Source organism: Mustela nivalis, assembly GCF_964662115.1.
Source record: "Mustela nivalis genome assembly, chromosome: 1".
Taxonomy (NCBI): Eukaryota; Metazoa; Chordata; class Mammalia; order Carnivora; family Mustelidae; genus Mustela; species Mustela nivalis.
In genome coordinates, this window is record NC_139020.1 from 135,655,027 (window position 1) to 135,672,155 (window position 17,129).

The window sequence follows — 17,129 nt, forward strand, 5'->3', positions numbered from 1 at the left end:
TCAAGTGTTCAATTCTCTCCTGACTGCATATTTTCTAAATAACTTGTTATATTATGGGTGGCCCTGTTCTTTGAAGATCTTGACCACAGAAGAGTATTCTTAGATTACCACTGCCAATAGTTGCCTCAAAGAAATTAATGGAAGGTTGATTAATATTTGCAGAGGCCAGAGTGCCTTGTTCTCTAAAGTTTCAAAACTGAGTGTCTTTCTAATCACAGTAATATTTTCAGCAAATAAGTTAGTTAATGCCTTAATTTTAGAAAAATAAAACCATTTCCAACAGGTTATAAAGTTATAGCACCCACACACTGAATATATGTAATGTGAGCATGTGAGATTTTACTGTCTTACTTTTCTAGAAATACAAGTCAGGAATCAATCTTGATGGGAAATGTAGGGTACTCTTGACATATTTCAGGGTATCTGCCAGGCCATCTTCCTTTCTGGGCAAATTCTTTTTTTCATGTGAAATATACAGGATTTACTCACCCGTGGACATGACTGATTTGATTAGGGTGGCCTCTGAATAGGTGTTTTCTGAGACCTATGACTTGTATGACCTAGCTTGAAAAGATGAACTGAGACAATCATGTCTGTTCTCGAAAACATAAACTAAGAGACAGAGAAAGAACTTATCAATTGGTGATAGGTCGTGGAACTAGAAGGTCATATAGACTCAGGTCATACAGATTCATATGTAAGATGGATAAGCATAAGAAGGCAGAAATGGGGAGGAGGCAGAGACTGAGAAGAGTTCCCATGCTGGATGCTAGGGTGTAGAGGGAGGCACATTCTTTTTTATAGGTCAGCTTTGATTATTCAATGGTTTCTTTTACCATTCACCTTTCCAATAATCTCACCATCCCACCCCAACCCCCCAGGCAATTTTAATAAGATTCTATTCCTCCAGTAGTAACATCTTGTATTATACCTTCAGGTAATTAGAAGACATTCATATATTATATACAGTATACACTAATATACTAATATACCATATATAATATATAGTATATATTATATGCAGTATATAATAATATAATAATATAAATAATATTATATGCAGTATATAATAATATAATAATAAATATAATATCAATTAATATTAATATTAATATTTTATTAATAACAACAATGGTTTCTACAAGGAAAGAATAATTGCTTTTGGCTTTTCAAATCAAAGATGTATTTCCCATCTTTATTTTCCACCAATATTTTGTGAAGATGTATATGTAAGCAATAAGAGTAAAGGTTTTTGTCTCTTAGTGTTGGTATATAGCGAATATTCCTTCTATTTTTATGTATTGTGTTTCTGGTATTCAAAACTTCTTTTATTAATAAAGTGATAAGGAGAATTGATTTTTGTTAACCAGATAATTTCCTATCTGTTATGGATGAGAAATGTCCTATGGAAGTGTTAGAATCCCAAATCATGACTATGACTCACGTATTGAGGTATGGTCAGTAAACTTTCTAGAGATGAATTTGTGTTTTAATGAAGACTAGGACTTAGCATATCACTGGCCATAAGTAACATGGATTCATTGATTCTTTTTTTTTTTTTTCAATTTCTAGTAGTCCATAATGACTCTGCTATGAGATGCAAATCTCAGGAGAGATCATGAAGGAGAACAGAGAAAATTTTATTAAACCACTACGGAACATCAGTTATGGGATGGAGGATGACAGAGAATTAAGTAGTAAAGACAAGAAGAGCAAGTCAGAATACATGAAATTTAAAAGACCGTATATTAAATTGAGTAAAAGTAGAATGAAAGGATACAATGAGCTAGAAGGCAGGTTAAAGCAACGAGATCCTTGAAGTCAAAAACACATAGTTAAAATTATATTCACTAGAAATATAATTTCTACTTGAACAAATGTACTTGAAAGGATTTGTGGCTACGGGTAAAGAGGACAGCCAGAGGAGTTTGTATTAACATAAATCTTACCTAATCCAGTACTTGATTCAAGTTATGAGCTCCATGATCATATTTAATGTAGCTATCAAATACAAGATCTTATCAAATCCAATCTTTTCTTTTACTCACAGAAAGTAAAGAATGTGTGTACGAATACCTCCCCCCTATACACACAATGTAGGTATTGTCTAAGCCTACAGTGAAACAGAATTTAGTGACAAATATTGTCAGTTGAAATCCTTACAGAAATCACAGTTCTCGGGGGAATACTAGAATAGTATGGGACTATCTTTAAACAAGACTGAGGCTACACCTCTTTCTTAGGCTTGTACAATTATTCTACAAAATCCAATGACTGATATGCCATTGTTTTTCTAAGACTTTCTCTCTCTCTCCTAATATCATTTATCTGAAGAACTGAAGTATTAGTCAGATAATCAGTTCTAAGGGAACATAACATCAGAGCAATGGGAGATGGAAAGACTTATGGGTATATCCAGGCCAAAGGAATGTCCTCAACAAAACTCCTATCTTATGTCCCTAATGTTTATGCCATTAAAATTTAGTGCCCCACTCATCTGGACAGTGCTGTACAGATATTTTCAAGACTGAGACACATATTTATTGCTATGTATTATCAGAAGTCCTATGGTTTATTACCAAACCTAGGTTTACAGTGTTCAGTTGTAGAAATTCTGTGTATATTAAAGTTTTGGCTAAATGGGTACGTTTGTCAAACTAATCAAACTTTAAACTTAAGAATTGTGTTTTTAGCAAATGTAAATCATATTCCAAAAAAAGAGAAACAGAAAAAGTAAATGGTAAATGCATACACCTGCAGGAAAGAAGTGGATGGGGTAAACAAAATGTTAAAAGTTAGCAGTGAGATACAACCAGAAAATTAAAAAATAAGAATAAAAATAAATCTTAAATATCTACCAGGCTTGAACCAAGATTGTTACAACACGAGAAACAATAGGCCTCTTGGGCATGCTGATAAAGCAGAATGTTAAAGAAGAGAGAACATAGGTTTGGAGTAATACTGACCTAGGACTGAATCCAAGCATTGCCACTCAGCAGCTATGTGACCCCGTGAAAGTCACTTAACCTTTTGAGATTCCATTTCACCGTCTGTAAATGGGATAATAATCCCTTCTTTACTTTGTGGTTTTGAACAGTTGGCTCATATAGGAGTTTAATAAATAGCTGCTATCATCATTATCATCCATCTTTTTAATGTCTTAATATTAATTTCTATAAATGTAAAATATAGTTATATTACTATTAAAAAGAAATGGGCTATTTTGTGCTTTTATGCCTGGAAATTTCCAGGCTTCTTTAGTGTTATCTTCTGTATAGTGGGTTTTCCCATTAAAAGTGGGTCAAAAATTAGTAATACCTTTAAAAAGAGAAGCCAGTGTGACAGAATCACCCAAGCACACAAGGGGACAGAGGAAGTGGAGTCTCAATTAAATGGTATTACAAAGCCCAGAGACTAGTTAAAAGGAAATAATAATGCCCAGGAAGGATCTCATAGTAGGTAACAGAGTGGAGAGAAGTGGACTTACTGGAGAAATTCTGAAGAGATCTCGACTAAGTAGGCAGATGTTGATGGGTCATGGTGGGTTGATGGAGTGCATGTGATTAAGAATAACTTGGGGTTTTGACTTTTTCAGTTCAGTGACTATCTTTGATGGAAGTTCTTGGGGAACTTTGAAGAAGCCCCTTTTAAGGAGCAAAGGTAACAGATTTGGATAAGATCTTTGCATTACTTTGACACAAGGAAATGGAAATGACATTAGGCAGTTGAAGAAAAGGTCTGAAACTGAGCAGAAGAATTTAGGTAGTCTTCTGCATGCTGGTAAGTGTTTAACAACTGGCTCTTTAGGGAAACAAAGCCCTGATTGATAGCCTTTGCCAATATCCATGGTTTAGATATTCCCACTAAGACACCACTTTCATAGTATAATACAACCAGCATAGCTTCAGAAGAGATGTGCAGAGCTGGAGGAGGGGGGAACCCATTCCACCACATAATAGTGATTCAAGAAGCAGGAAGTAATCAAAGGTGTTAAGTATCCATGGAAAGTGAAGTAAATTTCTCTGGAGAAGAGATGGGTTTTGCCTCTCCTTTGCTTCTGTTTCACTTGTCTTTCCTTTTTTATTAACTCTTTCATGCAGGGTTGCTTAGTAGTTGCAGGAACAATTGGCATCTGTTCCTTATATCATATTGGAGCTTTCACTGTTGACACCTATAACACCTGCTATGTCACAAGGTCATCCGAAGGTGAAAGTAAGTGTAGAATAGCTTCCACTTACTAAAAAAAGTGAGGCATGAGGAGAGGGGGATGACAAGACGAGGGAAACTACTTTCATGTCTCTATTTTCTTAAAAGTAGTCTAAATTCTCAATGAACCTATTTCCATCTGTCAGATGTTAAACTACTTCTGGCTATCTCCTTCAGCAAAGAGAACGTTGTATGTTATCTGATTTCCAAATTTAAATCTTCTATAGTTTTATCATGACTCTGTTGGTATTTTTCATCTTTTCCTCCTCCATATATGCATATGTTGCCAGATTTTTTTAAGACAAGAAGTTTTTTTTTTTTTTCTTTTAAGATTTTATTTATCTATTTGAGAAAGAGAGAGAGAGCACAACTGGGGAGGCGGGCAGAGGGAAGGGAGAAGCAGACTCCCTGCTCAGCAGGGACCTGGATGTGGGGCTTGATTCCAGGACCCCAGGATCATTACCTGAGCCTGAAGGCAGACACTTAATGGGTTGAACCACCCAGGTGCCCCCCAACCCAGAAATTTTATACTAAAATATTTGGGGTTTTCAATGACAAAGGAATAATCATTTTTTATTGATACAAGGATATGATTCTAGAGTACATTTTTGCATAATCTAAGCTAAAATAGTATATATTCATTTCTAGAATTCATTTTTTTAAAAGATTTTATTTATTTAGTCAGAGAGAGAGAGAGAGAGAGAGTGTGAGCACAGGCAGACAGAGTGGCAGGCAGAATCAGAGGGAGAAGCAGGCTCCCCGTGGAGCAAGGAGCCCAATGTGGGACTTGATCCCAGGACGCCAGGATCATGACCTGAGCCAAAGGCAGCTGCTTAACCAACTGAGCCACCCAGGCGTCCCTAGAATTCATTTTTTAATTGCACTTTTCACTACTTATAAAATTATGACATGCCCTTGTTGTTGTTGTTTTAAAGATTTTTTTATTTATTTGACAGACAGAGATCACAAGCAGGCAGAGAGAGGGGAGAAAGCAGGCTCCCTGCTGAGCAGAGAACCCCATGCGCGGCTCGATCCCAGTACCCTGGGATTATGACCTGAGCTGAAGGCAGAGGCTTTAACCCACTGAGCCACCCAGGTGCCCCATGACATGCCCTTTTTAAGGGATTTGGAAAATTCAGAAAAAATAAGTATCCATAATCCTATATAAAAATATTACTAATATTATTTCTTTTCAGATAGTTAACGAGTATAGAGTTTATATTCGTGATAGTAATGTTTTGCTTATATATTAAATATTTGAGAGTATTTCTTTACATTTTCAAATGATATTTGGTATTATACTATCAAGATCTTCCCCATGTTTTTAAAACTCTGAAAAATATAATCCTAATTGTTGAAAAAAATCCTCTGTTATGAGTGTATCATATGTATTTAAATACTGTTTTAATTTTGGACACTTCAGTGTTTTAATTTTGGACACTATTTATAATATAAGTGGAATGGCAGTGGATATCTCTTCCATTAGTTTTTATGCTTATTACTCACTGCTTTTTGGATAAAGTCCTAGAAATGCAGTTACTGGGTTAAAGGGTAGAATTGCTGCAAGGAATTTTGGTACATAGTGTTCAATTGTGCTATCAAATGATTGTACCAGTTTACAACCACATCAGCATTGTACGTGAAGATCTGTTTTCACTCTACCATTGCCAGCACTGACTATTATCTTTAAAAAAGGGAATGCATGTGTATATGCATACACACACATGTGTGTGTGTGTATTCCATTTTATAAGCAATAACTAGTATTTAATTCTTAATTGCATATATTTTTCTTTTATTAAGATAGGTTAATTTTTTTATAGGAGAAATGTGTGTTTGTATATATGTGTGTGTGTGACTTTCTCTTCAGATCTCTTGCTCATTTTTCTATTGATGTTTAGCATTTTACCATACCCAAGGAATTTGATGCAATTTAGAGGTAACTGAAATAATAAACTTTATTTGAGCTTCTGGAAATATAATCTCTAAATAGAGCATCAGCAGTTACCGTAAAAGGGAAAATAAAGCTAAACTATGAAAATGATGTTTACAAATCGTAATTACACAAAGCAAAAAGAAAAATTATCCCTTACAACTATTAGAACCCCAAGAGAAAGGTGAATTTACTACCACTTTGCGCATATACTGAAGGTGTTTTCTTCTGTCCATGGATGCAGTTGGATTTTAAAGTGAAGACGAGATTCAGGATTGCAGATCCCTTTTCATCACTGCTGAACAGAATTGTAGTGGAATTCTTGCAAACAATTGCTGTGAGCTTTAGATATGATTTTCTAATTCCTCCTTGGCCCCCAAACATGATACTTCCTCAGTCTTTTCACCACATGGGATCATGTTGCCAATAATGTCTTTGGGATAAATTTGAATTCATCAGGCTTGAGTTTAATTACATTATGTAAACTAGAAAATGTCCCCAGTAGGCTTAGAAAGGATAGCTTCTGTATGCAATTGCAACGTCCTGTTTTGTTTAAAATATTTGCATTTTGATAAATCCACTCTGACTCCAAACCCTTTTCTGATCTTTGTCAAGAACTCATTTTCATCACATTGGTCCAAATTGACTTTTTTCCTTTAATAAATATTTGCAAAATTTTGTATAATTTCTTTTCTTCTTGTCCACATTCTCCCCAAATGCCTCTCTCTTTACCCTGGTTGGGGCAGGACAGTGAGAGGAGACAGACAAAAGAAACATTTCCATGAGTGATCCCAGCACCAGAGAAGTTGACAAATATCAAGCAGCTATGAATAGAGAGTAATCATGTGCAGAGGGAAGAAATGCTTTCAAAGTAATCAAACAGGGTAAGAGGGATCATTTGAAACACTACACGACTCCACGCATGGACTCCACATATGACGTCTGTGAACTTGCTCATAGGAATCCCCCATTGTAGACTGCACCATTGGCTCTAAATTTTCATCTGTCCCCATATGCATGCCTTTTGCCATGTAACTGTGTAGTTCCTGCATATAATAATGGGCATATTATATTTCAACCTCCTCCTTATATTGGGCTTGGCTTTGTGACTAATTTTAATTAATAGGATAAGGTATGCTGTATTTGAACTTAGCTCTCTTATGCCTCTGGTATCACAATGAGAAGAACCAACCCTGGCAAGCTTGCTGGTCCCAGGAGAATGAGAGACATGTGAAACGGAGACAACCCACCTAGCTTCAAACCTCAAAAGTGATACACAGAGCTGCTCAGCAATCACAGCCTGAAACAAGCATATTCAGCTGTGCCACTCCTAGATTAGCTAAACCCAAGCCAATATACAGCAAGTGTCAAAAAATGAAGATAATAAGCAATTGCTGTTTTGTGTCAGTGAGTCCCGGGATGGTTTGTTAAACAGCAACCACAAACTAATACAATACCCTTACAAGGGTTAACAACTTACACACTCGATGCAAAAATTTAAAAAAATTAAAAACTGTTCAGTTGGGAAGAAAGTCAATCGGCCCCTTTCATTTAGGAATGGTGATGTCCAGCTTCCTCAGATCCTTGTTCATAGCTCTTGAGATGTACCTCCCACCAGAAACATTTCTATTTGCTGGCTTTTAAGGAAACATTTCTCACTACAAATACACTTTTATTCCCCCCTCAAAACACCTAGGCATTGCTCTTCAAAGCGGCTCCCAACTACACTCTTTTCCAACACATAGAGATGCAAAGAGCCTGAGTGAAAGGTGGTGATGGTTGAGTTCAGAAATAAAGCAAGCCTTCCCATTTCCTATTCATCTCACAGGGATAATCTAAACATTGAAGCACTCTGTAGTCAATCAGGCAAGCTCTCACTGCCAGCTCTTGAAAGATGCAGAGAAACAATTCTGATTCAGGGCATGGCTCATGAAAAACAAAATCTACAACCACAGGAAAAAAGTATATATGTACACTGCCTTAAATGAGGCCGAGAAATCACATCCCATATTTTGTATCATTTCTTATTTCTCACAATGGAAAAGAGGATCAGATTTACTTGTTTTATAATTTAATTAAAAATAAACTCAAAAAGCCAAATCCAAATCCTCCAATGATCATGTCGTGACTCAGTTTTACCAAAATCAATCAGCCACTTGTGGCTGAGTGCTTTATAAACAGCAAACTCAAGGAAAAATATCATGATGAAAAGATTATTTTAATAGGATAAAACCACCGTCTGGCATGTAGTCTGGAACATTACTCTATGTGGACCAGATCCTATTAATATCTCTGCTTTTCTAAGGACAACAAACCTAGCCTGTTTTATTAGGCAGAACTACATCTTTCCATGGAGAACCAGGTTGGAAAAGGAGGTATTCTTTTAGCAACCCTCAGTAAGTGCTGAGCTGGTGGCTGACGTGGACAGAGGCATACCACTTTTATTTAGCCTGGAGCAGAAAAAAACAAATCAGCCTGCCTAGGAATTAGCCATGGCGCACACATTACCTTCCCAGCACCAATGACAAAATTTAGAACACGAATGTCATTAAGCTGTACTAGGTGTTTCAGGACAGACACATTCCAAATGCTCTATATTCTGTGCAACAAAACTGAGCAGATTATGCAAGTCAAATCAATTTCTATCTCAGTGATCATAAGTCTCAAAGGTTTGTATTTGGAAACATGTCTAAATAGCCCATGTGGAGAAATTGATTTACTTTTCTGTGTTTGGTTTTGTTTTTTAAATACGTGGAAAAAACACATTAAAAAGGGTTGAATATTGCCTATTTATAAATTGTATGGCCTGAAGCATAATCTATAGTTTACTATGAGTATAATAAAAAAGGCAATTGAGGTATCTGTTGCAATGAGAGAATTTATACAATAGCTATTGCTCTGAATGTTAGAAACAAAAGTTATTTTCTGACTTTAATTTCTACCTTGGGGAAAAACGAAGGGGTAGGGAATTAACATTGACTACCTTCTGAAAGACACTCATTTTACATATGTAAATTTGTTTAATACAGTACAGTAAAAAAATCCATGAACAAAGAATCGGTAGGACGTGAAGCACATATCCATTTAGAACTGCAAGCTCTCAGATATTCAGACGTGTTTGCTGTAGTTTCCGGAGTGTGGCCTTAGGTTGATCAGATTTTATATTCTGTTGAAAAGGATCTACTAACTTAATCATTCAAAATAACTTTTTCATTCTTTTTCTGTCCTCACTGTGTATTTCCTTAGACTTGGCCCCAAAAATGGAATTTACCTTTTTATAAAAGAGACCCAGAAGGCTTTACATGGAATTTGCGGGCATTGTCTTAAGAGGCTGCCTTTGCATGAAGAACAACAGAGAAAGATGGGTTTATCTATTGTGTTCCGTGAAAGTGACTTTCAGGATTTAACTAGGATATGAGTGAACAGCACACATGAACACAGAAACACACACAGCCATCTATACAGGAACTAAATACATCTGGAGAACCAACAATAGTAATAACCACAAACACAAAACACTTACCATGTATGTGCGGGGCAGTATTGTGTATGTGTTATTTCTATTAACTATTTTAATCTTCCTAACAGTCCTATGAGACCAGTTTCACACATTTCAGAGGAAAGTAACAGCTTAGCAGAGCGCTCATGGCTAAGTGAATACTAGATGTAGGCCACACTATCTTTACAGCTTCTACCAGGGGAGTCCTGTCACAGTTTAGAGTTTTTTTTGACATTTCCCTCTCTTCCTCACCTACTTTAGCTTCTAACTGCTCAGCCTATGTATTCTTCCATTTCGATGTCTTCCGAATCTGGATATAATATACATTTGTGTTATTTTTCTGATATTATTTATTTGTTGAAAAACATGAATATGTTTTCTTTTCTGAGTTTGTATTTACTTTTACTTTTTTTTAAGTTTTTATTTTAAAGGTTTTATTTATCCATTTGCTAGAGAGAGAGAGAGAGAGGGAGTGACAGAAGAGAGAAAGAGCACAAGCAGGGGAGCGGTAGACAGAGGGAGAAGCAGGCTGACCATTGACTAGAGAAACCAATGTGGGACTCAATCCCAGGACTCTGGGATCATGACAGATGCCCAACTGACTGAGCCACCCAGGTGTCCCTACTTTTCCTTTCTCTCAGAATAGTTAAGATGTGTTAGGAACCAATAATAGTTAATACATAAAAGTGCTACTAAGGCACACAGAGTTTCTTTTGACTAGAGTAAGTCCACAGGTATAGCATTAGGGCCCCTTACAACATTCTAGTGGGGTAATCTAGAGGACCTTTAGAGGGGCTATTGCATTTTCCTCAAATTAGCCCTTCCTTCTTCAGTGTTCACCTGAGGAAACATTTTCTGGAACCTCCTTCATCAGGTGACCAATAACAGTATTTGGGGTATTAGCTACACAACAACAAAACCAAACCTCTCCTGTGAAGTCCATCTAGCATGATGGGTGGTTGTCTATTTCCAAAGCTGTCATGGCAAGTACTTAAGACATGAGAATTTGAAGCCTTCAGTTGTAGATCCACAATATCTGAGAAATTTTGAGGCAGTGGTTTTAATGGGTCCCCCAAATTGGACTGTGGAAGCTAGGAGATTATACCAGAGAAGTAACCCAAAAGAGATACTTAAGGTCAGCTATATCAATCTTTCAAAAAATTAGGAAAATAAAAAGGTTCAAGATAAATATGAAGTCTAGGAATAGGGTAACTATTACTTTCCTTGAAAGGCAGAAAAAGAAAAAGGAAATTGTGGACTTCAGGAAGAAAGAAAAGAAAATTACTGAACCCTTTCAGAAAAAAGATATCATCAGAAGGAATGGGAGGTGGAAATCTAAAGCTTTCTTGCCTGTGTAGAATGGGCAGTCTCTCTAAATCTAAACGGGAGACTGTGCATGAAATATGCCCAAAATTCCTAAAGTATTTCAATTCCCTCTAGACTTTATCTGGAAGCGAATCATGTATAGCAAATATTAAATATATTGAAAGCTGTTCCAAGGAGTGTCCAATTCTTGAGGGTCCATGCAATTTGTAATATTTTGATAAAACAAATATTTCTTTATAGAAAACCTTTTGAATATCAGTTCATTTACAAGTCATTTGGGGCAAGTGTTCCATGAGTCTTGTCTCTAATAATACCTCGTATAAATTCAGGCCAGAGAATGACTAAAGATTCCTTGCTGTTCTTGACAACATAAGCCAGACACCTTGAGCAAACCCTTAAGTCTTATTATTATTATGACTCTTAAACTCATAATGTCAAAGGTTATAAATATCTAAGCAGCATGGGTTTTAGAGGCTCATCCCTTTACCAGACAGAGAAAAGTTCTTACAAGTAGACCTCTAGCCCACAGGTCAAGATGAATCCAATAACTGACATCCCAGCAATGGCATTTGACCCAGAAAAAAGCTATTCAATAAAGTGAAAGCTGAAAGGACTAAATGGGGATGGAACAACTAGCAAGTTCCATCACTCCTCAAACTGATGAAAATTGCCTCTATCAATAAAATAGGCACTTTACTTTCATGGTTTTCTCTGCCTCCATCCAGGGGGAAGATTCACCTCTACCATTTACTCCACACTTTTCTGCTCCTTCTCTTTGATGATGAGGGACATTTCATGACTTGGATCAAAAACTGACACTCTTTTATCATCTACTGCACTGTTAGCATAATTCATTCAGAGAAGACACTGTTCTGCTTTTCCTGGAGGTCCATAGCTACTCCTATAAGAGCTGCTCATATGTGCCTGTCAGGATTCAGTATCCTGGGCGGTGCTCAGTGATACCTACCACACGGACGGCACAATGTGGACACCTATGTCAGTGAGACATCAACATAAAATCTGCAAGCCTGGAAATGAGAGAAATGATCATCACCTGGAGGGAATTTAGGGATCAGAGAACTGAAACATTTCTCTTTTAAGTGAGAAAATGGAGGCTTGGAGAGATTGAGGTTTCTTTGAATCACCATTTGACTTCAGACAAATGAACCTCTAACTTGGGACTTTTTCAACTAGATTCTGACCATTTTCATTTTCATACATACAGGCATATCAGCAACTTATTTTGTGTTTCCTTTTCCAGCCTCTCTTTACCTTAAAGTGTCTCCAGATTTGCTCTCTGTGTGACTGCAACAGGATACTTTACTGCTTTGAAATTTTTTCTTTATGAGTAAAAACATCTATCACAATATACATGATTAATATAGCTCTATTCTTCTTAGGATTGTTCAGAGAATTCAGTTAGATGACATTTTAGAAAACACAGTCTATTACTAAACTATTTGATAAAAGTGGGTTTCCCACCATTACTCTTTGGATAGCAGTGAAAAAATTCAGGTTATAGTATATTTAAACATAAGGTGAGAGGGAAGGCAAAACAGGAACTTGATTTCCTTGGTAACTTCATATCCTGGATAATTAAGCTTACCTACCTGAAAATTCATTATGCAATTGTAATTGCATTTAGACTTAGAGAAACATGACTTAGTTAAAATATCTGTGCCTCAACCATGTGTCCTACTCAGCCCTAATCTTCACCCCTCTGCTCCACCTGACTTACATGATTAGTAACTATTAGTTATAGTAACTCTCACTATTCTTTCTGATCTTTGGCTCAATATTTGGCTCGTCATAGGAGGAGAATACCATAGTCCTTTGATAATTATATTTAGGAATGCACGTGCATTGTGATATTCTGGTTATATATACGTGGATATCTGATATAAGCTGACAAATGAAAGACCTGGATAGGTAGTGAACAACGCATTAGCACAGACAAAGTTGCATGGGTACAGTTTCATGTGATCAAGGCATCCATCAAGAGACATTCAAAGTTAAGCTCTTTCATAGTGTCAGACATTCCATGAGAACAGCAGAGAAAAACCTGAGAAGAGACTTTCTCTGAAAATCTTCCAGGTAGGGGGAAGGAAAGAGCACCTTTTCCAAGGAAGACACATAGATGTTGCTACACGTCACCGTCATTTGGCAGAAAGCTTTTCAGAGAGTACTGTGTGTAGACTATCTAAAGCACAAATAGAAAAAAAATCGTCCTCAAATACCTCAGATGCTTCCACAACAGTTTGATGTGTAAGCCTTGAGCTTTTGGAAAGTCCAGCTAAAACTGAACCAGCCATTTCTCCACCCTTGCTCGCACGTTGTCAGGCTTCTCACCTGGCTTTTCTGAATGTAAAAGGGGAGCCATTACAGAAACACAAAGGTACCAGCTAAATGATGCTATTCACCAACACCAGTAAAATAAAAAAATAAAATAGGATAAAATAAAATAAAATAGCAGCACTGGAAAAAGCTAGCCGATCTCTTCCCTTACTATTTATTTGAATAAAAAAAATTCATAAGCTTACAATATAGCTGAAGAAAGTTAAGCTTTCCCTAAAATATCTTGATCAACACCCACTTCCTATGACAAGATTAAAAATATAGCATGTAAGCAAGTCTTCCAGAAAGAAAGTTATGGCATTGATTTTTTTTTTTTCTGCCTATTCCTCTTTTTCTATCAGACTTCATATACCACAGTGCGGCGTTATCAGAATTGCCAGACTAATTCGGCGGACAGTTGGGTTCTCTCATACATGTGCTTATCAGTCTCCTGTAAGAACTTTGTCATTTAGTGCACCATGGGTATTAGAACTGAGTTACTGGGAACAAATTCTGCCAAGAATAAAACTTTAAAAATCAGCCTATAGAGAAAAAGAATTATGGCTTCAAAATCCACATGTTTAAAAGGAAATTATAAGAAGCCATAGGATGGGTATTCTTAAAAACATAAATGTGCCTTCTGAGCCAACTCACGGTGTGGGCTACTTATTTACTCACCTAAAGATCTATCTGTTGGTATTAACGTTTCAAAATGCCAGCATGATCATGTCAGCCATTTTGTTGGCACCTGGAGTTTCTGAGGTGGTGGCATTTCTCTTCTATGTGGCTTTACGATGGTTATTTATGATACAGATTTCAGATAAATGGAAGCTATAAGGAAGTTTCAAATAGTCTACTTGTAAGTATTGTGTGAATGTGCATACACGTATATATGTATAGAGATAGAGGAAGAACCAGGAAATGGACCAGGGTAGTAGAGAAAGAGTTTTCACCTCATGCACAAATTAAAGAGGGCCTCAGACATCTCAGTAACCAAGAAAGAAGGTATTTGAACACATTTTTTAAGAGAAGTCAAAATTAATGCCCAAAAAAGCCATCATAAAGAAAACATAAAACTTTTAAATAAAGATGTAAGCAGGCTTCCTCATTTCTCCACTTGCCTTAGGCCCCAATATGACTCCACTTGGCACTGTTACTGATTTGCATTTTTATTTAAAACTTCCAAAAAAAAAAAAAAAAAGGTGCAACTGGGTGGCTCATTCAGGTGGGTGTCTGCCTCCGGCTCAGGTCATGATCCCAGAATCCTGGAATTGAGCCCCTCATCCGGCTCCCCGCTTCCCCACAGCGGGAAGCCTGCTTCTCCCTCTTCTACTCCACTGCTTGTGTTCCCTCTTTCGCTGTGTCTCTCAGTCAAATGAACAAATAAATTTAAAAAAAAAAAAAACTTTCAGATTTTGTTCATCATGGATTATTTTGCATTTTAATTTTGAAAAAATTTGCACTATGATATTATTTATCTCGATTACTGAGTTCTTTGGCAATCCCTGAAATTCTGTGATGGAGGCAAGTACCTCATACACCTCACCCTACTCTGCCCAGGAAGGGGTGCACGTGCTGGTGGGGGGGGTGCCACGGGCAACCCTTGTAACACCACCACTGGCCCTCCCCAAGCCAGGAGAGCAGGGTTGTGGAAAATGAGGGTCCGAGCAATTTAATGCCTTGCCCAAATCACTGAATGAGTTGAAAAGGCAGCTAGCATGTGATTCCTGGTGTAGGGTCACACTTGAGCCCCATATTTAACCACTTGGTGACACAGTCTCTCCCTTGAATCAGGATTATAACAACAAGTTCAATTCAACAGCACCTAGTGAGTATATGTCCTTACTTTTTGGCACTTTGCTGGCGATTTAACGACAAACATGACACACGTTGAGTTTCAGGATAGTCATGGCCTACTGAAGGGCACAGAAACCTCTTTGACAGTCTATTAAATGTGGACAGTCCCCCAGCCTAACATCCACTCACATAAATCAAAGTGAATAATACTTCATCTCCATGGAGGCTTAACCTTGACGTGAGGAAGGGATGAAGGAAAGCACGAACTGTGGAGTATGCAGTCTGTCCTAAGGGCTGGTACTTTAGGATATTTTTACGTGTGATTTCATTTCACCTTCATAAAATCCTTGTGGCTATTGATGCCTTTATTATTCTAGAACTTGAAGAGTTGGGCAAAGATTCATAATCTGCCCAAACTTATAAATATACATGATCGAAATGGGACTCAAACTTCACTCTTTTTGACTCTCCTTTTCCAGAGTTCTTGACAAGAGAACTTTAAAACTCCCCCGAATGCCAAGGGTGGTCCTCCTGGCTGTGCCAGGAAGGACAGGGCACTGCGACACAAGTACAGTGGGCCCCTCCGTGGCCTGCCCAGAAATGTTTTTGACAATCTCAGTCTAAGAAAGCCAAGAATGGTTTGAGAGTACTGTCCTTCTCTAGGGAAGTCAGGGTTTTTAAATCTTCATTGTTTGCTTTGACATATTTCAGATTTTGAACATACACAATTCACAGCAAATGGGATATAGAGCCTCCAGCAAGAATTATTCAAAAGGCTTTAATCAGAAATTTTGCTCTCATTCCCACTGCCCTGAAACCACATATCCTGTCTTCACCAGTACATTATCTCTGAATCAATCTATGCAGGGCCATCAGTGAGAAAAACAACTTTCGAATACTTCCCATTGTGCAAAAACTATGATCTGAAACAGTACAGCATCAGTACTGACAGAATAATAAGGCCATTTATACTTTTCTATTTGGTAACTCATAAAACCAAGTTGTATCTAAGTAATTTTTTCAGCATTAAGCTTTGCCATGTCTGTGGACATATGCTAATGAATGAAATGAAATTATTTTTTGTATAAATGAAGCTTATCTTTTAAACCAGAAACAAATTCCCAAGCTAAATCTCCAAATATATTTTCCTAAGCCCATATGAAGTAGTTCATTATGTTATTTTAGGAATTATGCTACCAGAAATAAAAGAAGAATGAAAGAAAAAGAAAAATTTACATTTATTTAAACCTAATAATAAAACATAGTGGATTGAACACATGTGTTTATCTTCATTCTTGCCTGAAATGAACTTAAATGACTGCAGGGCCTAAGAAAAGCATTAATCCATAAAGGCAAAGAAATAAGACAGGAAATGATAATACATAAGTGATATCAACTCATTTTGGAAGATAGAAAATGGAGGAAAAATACATGATCTAGCAAAGCAGTGAAGGTAAAATTTCAGTATCCAGAGGAGATACTGATGAGAGATCAGCTTGTTGAACTTCCAGAACCCTTGAAAGGCTCAGGAATTGGAAGAGTGAGGTATGTCCAAAGGCGTAGGTGCATTCCTCCTCAACCTTTTGTATAAGAAAGGAGACTTCGAAGACTCACTAAATGGGGACAGGAGGTATAGAAAAGGGTGGCTGGGAGAAACTGAAATGAAAACAGAAGTATTTAGTAAAAATGAAAACTGCATGGGAATAGCTACCATTTCCTCATCTGTCCCCAAGCCCTTTCTGCCTCTGCTCATTATCCAGACACTAATATCCAGCACAACACCAACCACACACATTCTGTCCTGCAGGACATTAGAAGCTCCTTCATCGGAGACACAGAAAGATCCCAGAAAAGTGACATTCAGCAGCTGACATTTTGGAAGCTGCCAAGAAAAAGCCAGCCAATCACCCTACAAGGAAGGTTACCAGCCCACAAACCATGCCATCAACTTTTTAACACCTCATTTTTAAATATGAATGAACAGAAAGATCACATATTTGGAGAAAACCTCCATCATGAAAAGCAGAGACCAAGA

General features: G+C 37.1%; 1 protein-coding gene across 2 annotated transcripts in view; it reads right to left on the reverse strand.

The window, feature by feature from the left end:
• ZNF385D (zinc finger protein 385D) overlaps positions 1–17,129 on the reverse strand; it is a 940,931-nt gene that overhangs the window by 320,618 nt on the left and 603,184 nt on the right. The window lies entirely within an intron of this gene.